The 13,885-nt window shown below is 39.9% G+C and overlaps 1 protein-coding gene across 16 annotated transcripts in view; it reads left to right on the top strand.

Moving 5' to 3' along the window:
• map2 (microtubule-associated protein 2) overlaps positions 1-13,885 on the top strand; it is a 103,866-nt gene that overhangs the window by 27,892 nt on the left and 62,089 nt on the right. For 14 of the 16 annotated variants that reach the window (XM_058787179.1, XM_058787195.1, XM_058787193.1 and 11 more), the window contains exon 1: positions 10,247-10,474. The exons of 1 other annotated variant lie outside the window; for it this stretch is intronic. The gene's annotated coding sequence lies outside the window, so the exon portion shown is untranslated. Of the gene's footprint in view, positions 1-10,246; positions 10,475-13,885 lie in introns of those variants that run through there. One more of the 16 variants, XM_058787175.1, reaches the window with a different exon arrangement.

Raw genomic sequence — 13,885 nt, 5'->3', positions numbered from 1 at the left:
CCTCCTGTTCCAGGTCCCTCCTGTCTCCTCCCTGGCTCCTCCCTCCTTCATCACCCCCCCCCTGGTCTCTGTCTGCCGGCCCCCTCCCGGGTGTCTGTCCTCCTCCAGAGCCACCTCCCAAGCTCCCACCCGTCCCTCCCCCCTCTGTCGTAGCTACGGTGCGAGGACGCAGCTTCCGGGAGAGGGAGTAATGTCAGGGTTCTGGACTGTCTGTGTGTTTTTGCTCCCTGTGACCCAGTTTCTCCCTCATGGTGATTGTGTTAATTTGATTTCAGGTGTGTCTCGTTCTTCCCCAATTTTCCTAGTCCATTCAGTCCACGTTTGTCGGGTCTACTTGTTGCTACGTATGTTTGTTAAGCTCCTGTTGTGGATGATTCTAAATGTTTCCTTGATTAAAGACTGTTCAATGTTTCCTCGGTTCCCTCGTGCTCCTTACCACAGCGAATTGTGACAGTTGCATCACTGTGATGTGGTTGCCAAATATCCTGTCCAGTTATGAAATATAAAAGAATGTGCATGAGGCTGGAGCATGTTTCCAAATGGACGGGTTACACTGAAAACATTGTTCCAGCTTGATTTTACACATGGATGCACATAATCAAAACAATAAGTAGACGATAAGGGACGGGAGGAGCATAAAAAGTTTAAAGAGTGTCATGCTCAGGGACAACTATTTCATAAGATGTACACAGTGGAGGAGTCATGCATTGCTCTGCTATCAACCATACATCACTTTATAGCTTGATACAATTAGACTGCAACTAATTCAGTGCAATTAACAGTAAGCATGCTGTCTTGATTTTTTTAGTCTTGGGTTGTGTTATATGGTGTTATGAAGGCTTTTATAAATAAATCACTGTTGCAACTAAAGTGAGCCGTTAGAGTTATTTTATAATTAATAACTGTAGTTATGCCTGAGTCTCACAAATGAATAATAATCATGTTGTGGTAATGCTTGCGGGCCTTCTGGGTGTTACAGAGCTGCCACAGAGCTGCGGTTGAATGATATTTTCTCTTGTCATGTCTGCCATGTGGTCTGACATCATCCTCTGGCTCCTTGGAGTTTTTTTCCATGGGTCTCAGGCTCGACTGCGGGCCATTTGTCAGTCTTGATGTTTATCTCTTTAGGGCTGAATCTCAGGGACAGCAGGACTCCAGGCAATGAGATGAAGATCCCAAATCGCACAGTAATTGTCTACAGTGCTTCTGCTATACTTCTGTTTCACACCTAAACTTTTTTTTTTTTTTTTTTTTGTCATACACCTGAACATCTTTCCCCCACATGATGGACCAGCAGCTTTCAAAAATTGTAATGGTATGGACCCACAATTATAATGATTCCCACTGGGAAGGGTTGCATTTAAAATATAAAGGCAGCTATATACTGTATTATGTATAATTGTGATTATGTGTGTGTGTGTGTGTGCGTGTATGTGTGTAAAATATTTTTAAAAAATTGTATAACTTTTAAAAAATTTATTTATTGTAATGTTATTTATTATTATAGTTATTTCTTGATATTTCCCTGTAACAGAAAAATGTGGGTAACTGAGAACAGTAGCTGTTGTATGGAATCTATTTAACTAAAGTGGACATTTCTAACTGATCACATCAAGCTTAAGTCTTAGTGAGAGACGTCTAATACCTGCTGATAACTTCTGACTGCAGTACCGTTGACCATCTGCTGTCCAGGAGGCTCTTAGTTAGAGATAAACTCACTTAAGGTTCCTAACTAGATGCTGCCAAACTTAAACCTGCAGCATCCCTTTGTTATCTATCTATCTATCTATCTATCCATCTATCCATCTATCCATCTATCTACCTATCTGTCTGTCTGTCTGTCTATTATCATTCTGTCTGTGGCATGCTATTTTTTTTTTTTTTGCTTTTAGATTTGCTTTTTTTAGACAGAGATGTGAATATTTTTCAAATTAAATCCTCTAATTAATTCTGTGCAGTTCATAACTTCTAATAATCATGAGCCTGGGTAATTTCACTTCTGAGCTTCAATGATGAATAAAAACTAACTGGATAATCTTTCCAGGGATTTTAGTCGGAATCTATAATGTTTGGCTCATTTTTCCATTTCTCTGATTTGAAATGGCATGGATAACTTTGAATTTGGGCACTGTGAGCTCTCTCTGAGCTAGCTTGAGTTTAGCTTGACTTTGGCTCTCTATTTTGATATTTGAGAGTTTTTTCTTCCAGACATTAAACCACAAGACAAGAATGAGCTTGACAAGATTGATTTAGTTATAAATACGGCAATTTCAAGACATGCTCTCTTCCATCTCACTTAGCAGCTGTGTGCGGACAACACAGTTGCTTTCCAGTTGAAATGCCCAATAGAGAAGAGACATCCAGCAGCCTTTTGGGAATAGAAGAATGTTTTTAAGAGGGAGGGAGAGGTATCGCAGAGCTGTGTTGTATTAGTGGTGTGGCCACTACTCTGTGTGTAATCTTGTTAGCCTACTTAATAGAGACAAGATATAACCCTGTCGAGAATCACTTGTTTAACAAGTCTTATAAATGCTTTAGTTACAGTGTGGCTGTGTTTGCGCTCAGTGATTACCTCACCCGTCAATGTAGTGTTGAGTGCACTTCGGTTGGCAGAAGTCATGAAATATTTACTGTCCCTCTTACTCAGGGTCAAATCGTATAAGCTGTCCCAGGTGGCCTGGGTGCAGGTTTTTTTTCCAGCGTAATGTTTATCATGAAAGTAAGGTAGAATTACTGTGCCTGCATCAATTGCTTTTTGTTTGTGACCCAGTCACATCCTGTTTTTTTGTTTTTAATTTTCTACAGAAAATGATCTAATTCCAATAGGTTTTATTTAGCATTATGCATTATGTAACAGTTAGTTTCGGTTTGTTTATTTATTTATTTTTGTTTTCAGGCTTTATTTGTGTGCATTGTGGTATGGATTGTTGAGTCTGTATACTATAATAACAAGTGTGCCATTATATCATTTATTCTAACAAATAGCTCATTGAGGACTGAGTCATTGATTTATTCACTTAACTGTTTTGTTCAAACACACTAATTCATTCAGGAATCAAACAAGGAACTGTTTTATAAATGAGTCACTCAGTTTGTTCATTCAAAAACAATGATCCAATTAGGAATACCACTACTGTATCAAATAAGTGATTTTCTTTGCACCTATTTCCATAAACAGACAAAGCAACCTGTGTTATTATGTCTAGAATGTAAGTTACGCAGTATTAACTTCTTGTTTATTGAACTGTTCTATAAAAGCTATATCAAGTTTGCAGTCGTGCTGTTGGTTTGTATGTCAACAAAACTGTCGGTCAGTGATATTTGGAAAAACTCTTGTTTATGTGATGTTTGTTTTAAATATAATGCTTTTGTCTAAAGCTATTTATAGTAGTCAGCCAGAGTATTTTTGGAGTTTGTCTTGCCCCTAATGGCAGATTTCATGTGGTGGTTGCTTGCATGATTTCACGCTACAGTGTCACATTGTGAAAGTTTTATATTCCCATTGACCACCAGGCTAAACCAACATGTTTGAAAAAAATCTGTGCATGTGTCCTTTAGATTTTAGATCCTAGTGCCTCTTGCTGTAAATCAATTAGTCAAAACAAACCATATGAGTCAGGTGTATCTGTAACACAGTGACCCGTGGCTCTTGGTTGGAGAGGTGATTCTTTCACACCCTGTTAAGAGATTAAGGTCAGTGTTGTTGCTTCACAGAATTAGTGTCCAGTTCATGCACATCGTGGGTCAGATCTATCACATACTCAGGGATTATATTGAGTGGTCAGTGCTTTAGAAAAGTACTAATCCAAGTTGACCATAAGGTGGGCCAGACAGCAGGTCACACTACTGATTTTTTGGTCATTTTGTTTTATAACTCTCATTACACAAAAATATTAAATATTGTTATTTTATATTGTGATATATAATATAATATATAATATAATCATGCAAAATGTCTTCGGACTCTGGAACAGTTGTGATACTACTCCACTCTTCTGCAATTTTGCAAATCTGCAGCTTCAAAGTTTATGTTTTCTAATATAAGGTCTTTTATTTCAGTGGGATTTTAGTTGTCACATATCGATCTTCTATTGGTCACACATCTTTACATGATATGAATTTGCAGGTCAGAGTTCACCAAACTTGTAAATGGAAAGAAAAGTATAGTGTGACCACTCTGATTTGGCTTATTACCGCATTACTAGGTATATAACCCTTTATATAACCCACTCAAATTTAAATTTCAAAATCTATCAAAGTTTGTGTAACATCATATGAATGTGAATCGTTGTGTTCGAGCCAGTCGAGTTCTCGACTTTTAGCCAGCCAGAGCATGTGCTTTTGTGCCTGTGCAGTTATTATGTGATTGTGTGTGGTTTACCTGCATGTATTGATTAAATGCCTAGATGAAAGTCCCTTTATGTTAATGAAGGCCTTGTTTCTTTTTTCCGCTTGGCTCTCAAGAGCTTCAGTGGTGAAACACCTTGGCCTCTCTCTCTTCATCCATCCACACTCGCTCGAGACCAATTAGTTTGTGTGGAGACTGAATGTGGATGTGCTCGCTGGCTGTTTTGGAGGAAAACTTGGGGGATTGTCTTGGAAAAAGGCTTAATTAGTTGTGAATACAACCGCTGTGTCATTTAGCCCTAATGTCTAGAAGCCAAGGTATTCCACTTTCACAAGTCACTTTATTTAGGGCCGTTGCTTGAACACACAGAGCCAGGGACAGATTTTAACGGGTGGGCCTCCCTCCCTTCAAGCCTGATTTTCTGTGGTGTAGTGGTGTGAATCTTTGATTTTGACAGTGAATCGATTCAGTTCACTATTCATAGGTTGGCAGTTTTATTCAGGAATGATTTAGTTTGATTTGATTCACAAAGAAATGAACAACTTCGCACTTGTGTCTCCAAAAATTTGTGCATGCAAGTAACTTATTGTTTACGTTTTTAAAAAATTTGAATGATACTTTACTAAATCGCAGCTTTCTCTGAATTTTTGCAACTTTTGAATGAAACAACTGATTCAAGATTCAAAAATCCATAATTTAAGATAGATGCATATGCATTGGCAGGCTTTGTAATTGATATACAAGTAAAAAAAAAAACAAGCATTGTTACACCCCTACTGCAATTAATTAATTATTTTTTTTGTAAAAATTGGCAGAATTGTGCAGAAATGATTTTAGATATGGTAAAATGTGTTAAGTAGAGTGCAAATTAGCCTAAATATTTATTTATGAGGTGGGCCGTCCCACATCCTATGGCCTGGGACAATATTCCCAGTTGTCATTTCATAGTCAATGGCTCTGCCGTAGCGTTTTCGTTGTTTTATCTTGGAATGCCAAAGATTTTCTGGTAATTTCTTTAAAAATTTTAAATGAAATGTAATGTAGCCTGAATTCTTGAGATAAATCAGAAACATATTCATGTTTGGAGATCTAGGTAAAGCGCTACAAAGTACACGCAGTTAAGAGACGGATGTACATGAAAGCACAACATGCTCTCTGACTCCAGAAAATCATTTGTGATTTGTGTTTTAACATTGAACAGCAAACAGAGAAACCTTGTTGTACCTTCAGCTGTCTCACTGTAAGATTAAACAACAGCATCAAAGACAACATAGTTTTCACAAGAGAGGAGAGGCCTAAATCGACACTCGATGACAAATACACCAGCTTTGTAAGCAGAAGTGTGTGATATAATGAATAAGTCTGACATTTGCGGGTCTCAGGTGGGACGCCTGACAGTTTGCTCGTGTTTGGCGGTGCTTGAGGCTGTGGATGGAGAGGGGGATTAGATTCAGGGTGCAGCTGTTGTTTGCTGGTTTGTTGGATTAGAGGATGTCTCTCCTCCTCACACTCACCCCGCAGGAGGCCTAACCTTAGGGCAGCTAGTCCGCCTCGACATAGTCTGGAGTTAGTGTGGGATGCAATAGCCATCAGGCTAATTAGGATTGATCCACCATAACAGAGGCATGGTTCAGGCTGTATACATGAGCATCTGCTATGGGGATGCTGTGATAGGCTGGCCTAGGAATGATTATGACTAGATCCTGCTTGGGAGGGGATAGATTTGTTGTTCTAATGACTGAGATATAGTCTAAGGGATCTTGCTTGATGTTCAACACTTCATGTTCAATTATTGCTTGATGCACAACACTTCAAGTTTAATTATTGCCAGAGAGTTGACACTTTTATTGAGAAGTTTTTTTTAAACACTTGAGCTATTTATTTATATATTGAAATAATATTTATTTAAAGGGGTCATATACGTTGCTAAAAAGAACATTATTTTATGTATTTGATGTAATGCAATGTGTTTATGCGGTTTAAGGTCCAAAAAACACATTATTTTCCACATACTGTACATTATTGTTGCTCCTCTATGCCCCACCTTTCTGAAACGCGCCGATTTTTACAAAGTTCTGAGTCTCATTGTTCTGAGAAGTGAGGCGTGCTCTGATTGGCCAGCTATCCAGTGCGTTGTGATTGGCCGAGTACCTCAAGCGTGAGATGGAAATGTTACGCCTCTTACCATATTGTGATGCCGTGTCCCGGCGTGACGACACAAAAACAATAAAACCCATTACAAACGAGGCATTTGTGGGGATCTGTGTGGGGACATAATTACTAATTATAATGACTTATACTGTCTTTTTACGTGACGTGATGCTGTCTTTTTATGTGTCGCGCATAAACATTACCATGTCTGCATTTGTGATCGGAGAAATGACAAACAAAGAGCACTAATCTACACAGCTCAAAACTCGCGTTTGAATAGTCAGTGGCAAATTATTTAAATATGAAAACATACTTACAGGCTGCGAGTCAGAAGCGCCAGACTGTCCTTGCAAAGTTGGAATTGCCCCACTTTATAGAAACAGTCTTTGAGCATAGCTGGCAGGCTACTCCCAGGTTCAGGAAATAGTCCTCCGTAAAATGCGATGCACACACTCTAATATTTGGGTTGAACTGTTTTTGTAAATACAACTTAACCACTGATCTAGTTGTGTCCCATTATGGAAGCCCAAACAAAGTAGTTTCACTTTCACAACGAAACACAACGTGGACAGGACATGGTGCCGGCGGCAGCAACAATACTACAGCGAGAATAAAAGTCCGCCTTCTTTCTTTGCGTATACATTTGGTCGGTGTTTTGCAAATCTCCCCACACCATGACGTAGACATGTGGGGGCGTGTTTGAATGAGCCATTTTAGGGGGGCGTGCTTGAGTCATAACTTTTATAAAGAATATCTCTTTGGTTTTGTTTTATTATTGTTGTTAATGTTTTTATAATAATTATGCCATGGTCTGTCTGAATACTCTATTCTGATTGGCTGGCAGGTGTTGATTAAATTCGTTGAACTGCTCAGGTAGTTCCAGGTCAGTTTAATCACGTTCTATATTAATTCGCTTCCTATAAACATTGGTAACCATAGTAACATACAGTTACAGTTGAATAGTAATACAGACGAAAATAACCGCCATTTTTATCGTTCCGGTCAAATATTGCAGCGCAAATATTATTAACATCTTTAATATGTGAATGCTGGCAAATGACCATGGCATAAACGGGATAATCAATGGCTAGCTGTGCATTAAACGATTTGAATGCACGACGTGGAGGCGAAGAACCTGGTTGCCTCCGCGAAATTAGCCGTTGATTATCCCTTACTTATAATATGTTTTTAAAGTATATTTAAAAATTATATTATGTACTCATGAAACCAGTAATCTTGGTAATTTAAGTGTTATCTTTGTCTTTGATGATGTTGCAGGGCATTCCTAGTGAATGCATTTTGAATGCATAGTGAAGTGAACTACAGATACCCCCTGCTCATTGTGTATGAACTCTGTGAATCGGAATACAGCTTAAGACTCCATTAGGGAAGGCAGTCGGGAAAACAATGCAAATCAGCACTCAGACAAATAAGAGTGCCTATGCTTGCTTTACATGGCTCAGACATATGTGTTTTTGAATTAGCATGGCCCACCCTCATTCTACTCCATGCGGCGCTGGCACACCACACACAGCTAAACCCATCAGACACGCTATTTTGGGAAGGCAGACGCCCATGTTACCAAGGAAGTACATCAAAATAAGCGGGCCTCAGAGCCTTGGAAGCTATAAGCATGAAAGAAGATTCATTCAGCGGTCGGGGGATAACCATCCGTAGTGAGGTTTGGGGTGGGGTTTTTAGGAGGGTTAGAGGGTTCTCTGCCCCTCTGCCTGTGTGCAGTGCCTTCAGAATCCCAAATTTGTGGAGATGATGATGATGATGGGTGAAAGCATGAACAGCCGAAGGGGAGAGATGAATGAAGACAAATCTTTGTTCTGCCCTAATAATGACGGTCAGCAAAACATGAGAGAGAGAGAGAGAGAGAGGGGCTGAGGAGAATGATAAGAAGTCAATGTTTTGAAGGAATAACTCAACTGAAAATGAATATTTGGTCATAATTTACTCACCCTCATGTCTTTACAAATCTGTATCAGAGTTGTTATTGTTAACTCCTATTAAAACTATTAATTTTTGTCTGTAATTGAAATAAAGCTGAAATAAAATATAAATATTAAATGAAAAGCTTTAAATGAGAATTAAAAAGAAACTACTAAAAATTATAAAAGCAAATTTATTAAAATTAAAATATAAAACTGAAAATATAAAAATAAAAGCTAATTTCAAACATTAATAAATATCATAATAGTATATGAATAATAATAAAACAACACTGATCCGTATGCTGTTAATTTTAATAATAGTATTTTTATTTATATATTTATTATTATCATTATTATTATTATATATATATTTTTTACATGTAACACAAAAAAGACAAAGATACAGCCATAAATGCCATGGTCCAAATTACTTGTGATCTATATTCCATATTTCATAAAAATAATATGGGTTTGAAATTACATGAGGTTGAGTAAAAAAATTACAAAATGTTCATTTTTGGGTGAACTATCCCTTTAATTTAACAAATGGGGCATTGTTATACCATCCAGCTGAATAAAAACTGACTTTAAATCATTGATGATTCTGATCCAATATAGGATCAAAAGACTTGTTCATGGTTGGTCTAGTGTAAATGTGCTCAAATAAAGGCCTCATTCACCTCCACTAGTGAACAGAGGGCTGTTGGAGTTATTGCATTGTTGTGAGTCAGTCAGGGGACGGAGTCAATATTGAGGCCATCTGAACACCAGCTACTGTCATATTTCCAATCAAAGTTTCCCGTCTGCATTGCTCTGGTATTTCATATGGTCTATGACAGTTGTGGCCAACTTGGGAATACTGAGGGAAGAGATCACTTCTGTGCAGCAGAAAAAAACTGAGTAGAAGTAAAGATTAAATAGATTGGAGTTCCTAGCTTTGTAAAACTAACCTTTAAAAGTGGCTAGCTTTGTAAAACTAAGATTTAAAAGTGCAAGCAAACATTTAGCATATTTAGCAAACACTTTTATAAATATTCTTTAATACCACTGAGATGGATCTCTTCAACAGATTTTACTGTAATCAGGCTCTTAATGATTAAAGTACAGTTCTGAACACAATTAAAGCCAAAGAGCATTAGATGAAAACATATTAAAGTAGAAAACCTGATCGCTTGATGCATAATTAATCTATCTATCTATCTGTCTGTCTGTCTGTCTGAACATTTTATGATGCCATTTTATTTCTAGAGCTGTACCTGCATGACTAGAATTATCCTCCTGGGATGTTTCAAAAATGGTCATCAAGTGGACTTACGTGCATTAAAAGGGGCTTTTGACATTTGATGTTCAGCTTCTCAACCAATGGTGTGAGTTTGGGGTGGGGCTATGCGTTTGAGTGAACAATATCAGATTGAAGACACAGTGGAGTGGGCAGTAGGAGTGTTTGGGAAAACCTGTTTGGAAACTATCATTATCTTTAACTGTTAAAATGTTGTATAAAAAGCCTTCATTGCCTTTGCGCAATGCCATTCTTTAGATTTGCGCACCATTGTAGCTTGAGAGCATCTGCACTGGTTCTGGAACATTCTGCTCACTCACTGATTCATTAATTTTTTACTTCTGCTCTTGCTTACAGTCTATCAGGCTGTTAATTATATTACCATCTCAGTCACACACACACACACACACACACACACACACACACACACACACATACACACACTCCCTCTCTCTCTCTTTCACACACACACACACACAGCCCTACCCCTCGCTCATACCGCTCTCCCACTTGCTGGAAGGCGGCAGTATGAACAGCGCATACTAAACTCACACATGTGCGTCTCTGGCCATTGACGAGGAACGTGTATTGTAGCTGTCGAGGTCACGTGACTGAAACGAGGAAACTCTGAGGACACCTTGAGCTCACCTGCCACATTTCTTTCCTCTTCTCTCTCTCTTCAGGTCCATCTGTGTTTCTCTCTTTTCCTCTGTGCTACACGCTGAAGAACAGGATCCTACACGCAGATCTCATCAGGTAGGCTCTTTATCCTTTTTTCTCGCTTTTCCTTCTGTCTCTCTCCTGTTCTCTGCCTGCCTGCTCGCCGTGCTGCAGAGATGCTGCGTCATTGTGTGTAACGTTCTGGCACATAAGGTGTGTGAGAATCTGACAGGCTGATACGGGCAGTACCGGCATTCTGATTTCTTTTAACAGCCCTCTGTATCTTTACATTTCCTTCTTTTTCTTTGTAGGTATTATCAGTTTTTTTCATTATTTTGTGAATTAACACTTCATTGATGATGTGTCTATTGTCTGTGCATTTTTCTGCAGTTTTTGAGCATCCCTGTACCTGTTAAGTATAGTTATGCGCTCATAGCTCTACATGTTGGATATATTGAAGCACATGTGTGTCATGTAATTTTGTGTGTGTTTGCCGGGTGGGATAACATGCTAGTTGGATTCAGGGTGACGTTATGTTGCCTGTCTAGACACCTGCCATTAGCATCACCAGACTGTGCAGGTACATAACGGTGATGGTGGCAGTGATTTAATGATGGTGTGGGTCACTAGGGGTGGGTGATATAAATCACAGCATGAGTAATTGTGTATCATAGGAAATATATATATCTATATCTATATGTATGTACGTATCATGGCCAAAAAAATCGGCACCCTTGGTAAATATGACCAAAGAAGGCTGTGAAAATTAATCTGCATTGTTAATCCTTTTGATCTTTTATTAAAAAAAATTCACAAAAATCGAACCTTTCATTGGATAATAAGAATTTAAAGTGGGGGGAAATATCATTATGAAATAAATGTTTTTCTCTAATACACATTGGCCACAATTAACGGCACCCCTAGAAATTCTTATGAGTAAAATATCTCTGAGGTATATTCCCATTCATATTCCCAATTTTGAGCACTCCAGGGCGATTATGAACAGGAAATTATCCAGCCATGGCTTCCTGTTTCACAGAAATATATATAAATAATAATATAAATAGGAGGGAAAATCTTCCAACCGTACAATAATCCAAACACAAACCTCAAAAACAACACAAAGATGGGTCACTGAGCACAAAACCAAGCTTCTGCTATGGCCATTCCAGTCCTCTGACCTGAACCCTATAGAAAATGAGTGGGGTGAACTGAAGAGAACAAGCACCAACATGGAGCTGGGAATCTAAAGGATCTGGAGTGATTCTGGATGAAGGAATGGTCTCTGATCTCTTGTCAGGTGTTCTCTAACCTCATCAGGCATTATAGGAGAAAATTCAGAGCTGTTAAACTGGCAAATGGAGGTTTCAAAAAGTATTGAATAAAAGAGTGCAGTTAATTGTGGCCAATGTGTATTAGAGAAAAACATTTATTTCATAATGATATTTACCCCCATTTTAAATTCTTATTATCCAATGAAAGGTTAGATTTTTGTGAATTTTTTTAATAAAAGATCAAAAGGATTAACAATGCAGGTTATTTTTAACAAACAAGGGTGCCGATATTTTTGGCCATGACTGTATGTATGTATGTATGTATATATATATATATATATATATATGTATGTGTGTGTGTGTGTGTATATATATATATATATATATATATATATATATGCATACATACATACATACAGTCATAAAAATATCGGCACCCTTGTTTGTTAAAAATATATATATGTGTGTGTGTGTGTGTGTGTGTGTGTATATATATATATATATATATATATATATATATATATATATATATATATATATATATATATATATATATATATATATATATGTATATGTATATTTTTTCTTTTTATTAAAATTTTTCAATTAATTACATTAATGAATGTATATGTGTATGTGTGTATGTATATATATATGTGTCATGCCCCTGGGCTGTTTTGTTGTGTTTTTGCTCCCCATGTGTTCACTGTGACCCAGTCTCTCCCTCACGTTGATTGTTGATTTGATTCCAGGTGTGTCTCGTCTTCCCTGATTGTCCTGTGTATTTAAGGTCTTGTCCTTTCAGTTAGTTTTATAGGTTCTTGTATGTCTTCCTGATGCTCTATGTTCCCCATTTGGATTATTAAAGATAAGATAAGATCTCGTTTTGTGAATTCCTCGTCTCCTCGTTCCTGGCTTCCTTGATTCCTTGACGAGCTCCGCCCCCTGCACCGCGGCTGAGGGTGAGCTGAGTATGGCGTGTGGACTGTGCCACAGGGAGGGCCACAGATCCTAAGTCCAGGCCTTCATTGTCTCCTTCGTCTCTTTCGTCTCTGCTGGTCCCGTCCAGCTCCGTTCCTCTAGAGTGCCCTCCAGTGCTCGCTCCCCGTAAGCGTCCTCCAGAGCCCATGCCTCCAGATTGCCCTCCAGTGCCTGCTCCCGTTCCTGAGTTCAGCCCTGGAAGCCCAGAGGCTCACAAATGCCCGCCCTCCCACCCGCTCCTGCCTCCTCCATCGCTGTCGTCTGGCAGCCCCTCTGCTCGCCCTCAGCCCCCTATCTGTACGGTGCGAGCCCCACGGGACTGCCAACCTCCAGTGTTGCCGGGGCTGGAATATCTCTCACCTCTGCCTCCAGCCTCCAAGGCCCGGACTCCGCCTCGACCCATCGGCTCCACCATGGCTCCTAGCTCCCTCCTCTCCACCGTGGCCCATGTGTCCACTGGCTCCGCCGGGCTCCCTCGTCCCTCCGGCTCCGCCTTGGTCTGGTGTCGACCATCCTGCACCTCGGGACTCCACTCCTCCGGCTGCACCTCATCCCTTCATTCCTTCGGTTCCTCCTCAGTCCTCTGTCGCTCCGGGCTCCACTGCGGCCATCTGGATCCCCGCGGTCGCCGGCGCCATCTGCTCTACCTTGGGCCACCGGATCCTCCCCGTCGCCCTTGCTCTTCGGTTCTCCGTCTCCTCCACCACCTGCTCCGCCGCCGATGGTTGGCCCCCTGAAGTCATTCCTCCTCCATGGCTCCTCCCTCCGTCAACTCCACCCGTGGGCTGCTGTTATGGTTGCGGCTTGGGTCCAACTTGGCTCCTCCTGTTCCGGCTCCCTCCTGTCTCCTCCCTGGCTCCTCCCTCCTTCGTCGCCTCCCTGGACTCTGTCTGCCCACTTCCCCCTCCCTGGTGGAAGTATTACGGCGCGGGACGCCCTTCTGGGAGGGGGGAGTAATGTCACGCCCCTGGACTGTTTTGTTGTGTTTTTGCTCCCTATGTGTTCCCTGTGACCCAGTTTCTCCCTCACGTTGATTGTTGATTTGATTCCAGGTGTATCTCATCTTCCCTGATTGTCCTGTGTATTTAAGGTCTTGTCCTTTCAGTTAGTTTTGTCGGTTCTTGTATGTCTTCCTTGTGCTCTGTGTTCCCCATTTGGATTATTAAAGACTCTCGTTTTGTCTCCTCGTTCCTGGCTTCCTTGACTCCTTGTGATTCGTGACAGAATGTTTCTTTTTTATTTACATTTTTTC

Source organism: Onychostoma macrolepis, chromosome 09, assembly GCF_012432095.1.
Source record: "Onychostoma macrolepis isolate SWU-2019 chromosome 09, ASM1243209v1, whole genome shotgun sequence".
In the NCBI taxonomy this organism is placed as follows: Eukaryota; Metazoa; Chordata; class Actinopteri; order Cypriniformes; family Cyprinidae; genus Onychostoma; species Onychostoma macrolepis.
Note: the sequence above shows the minus strand (reverse complement) of the source record. Positions and strands in the feature narration are given on the sequence as shown.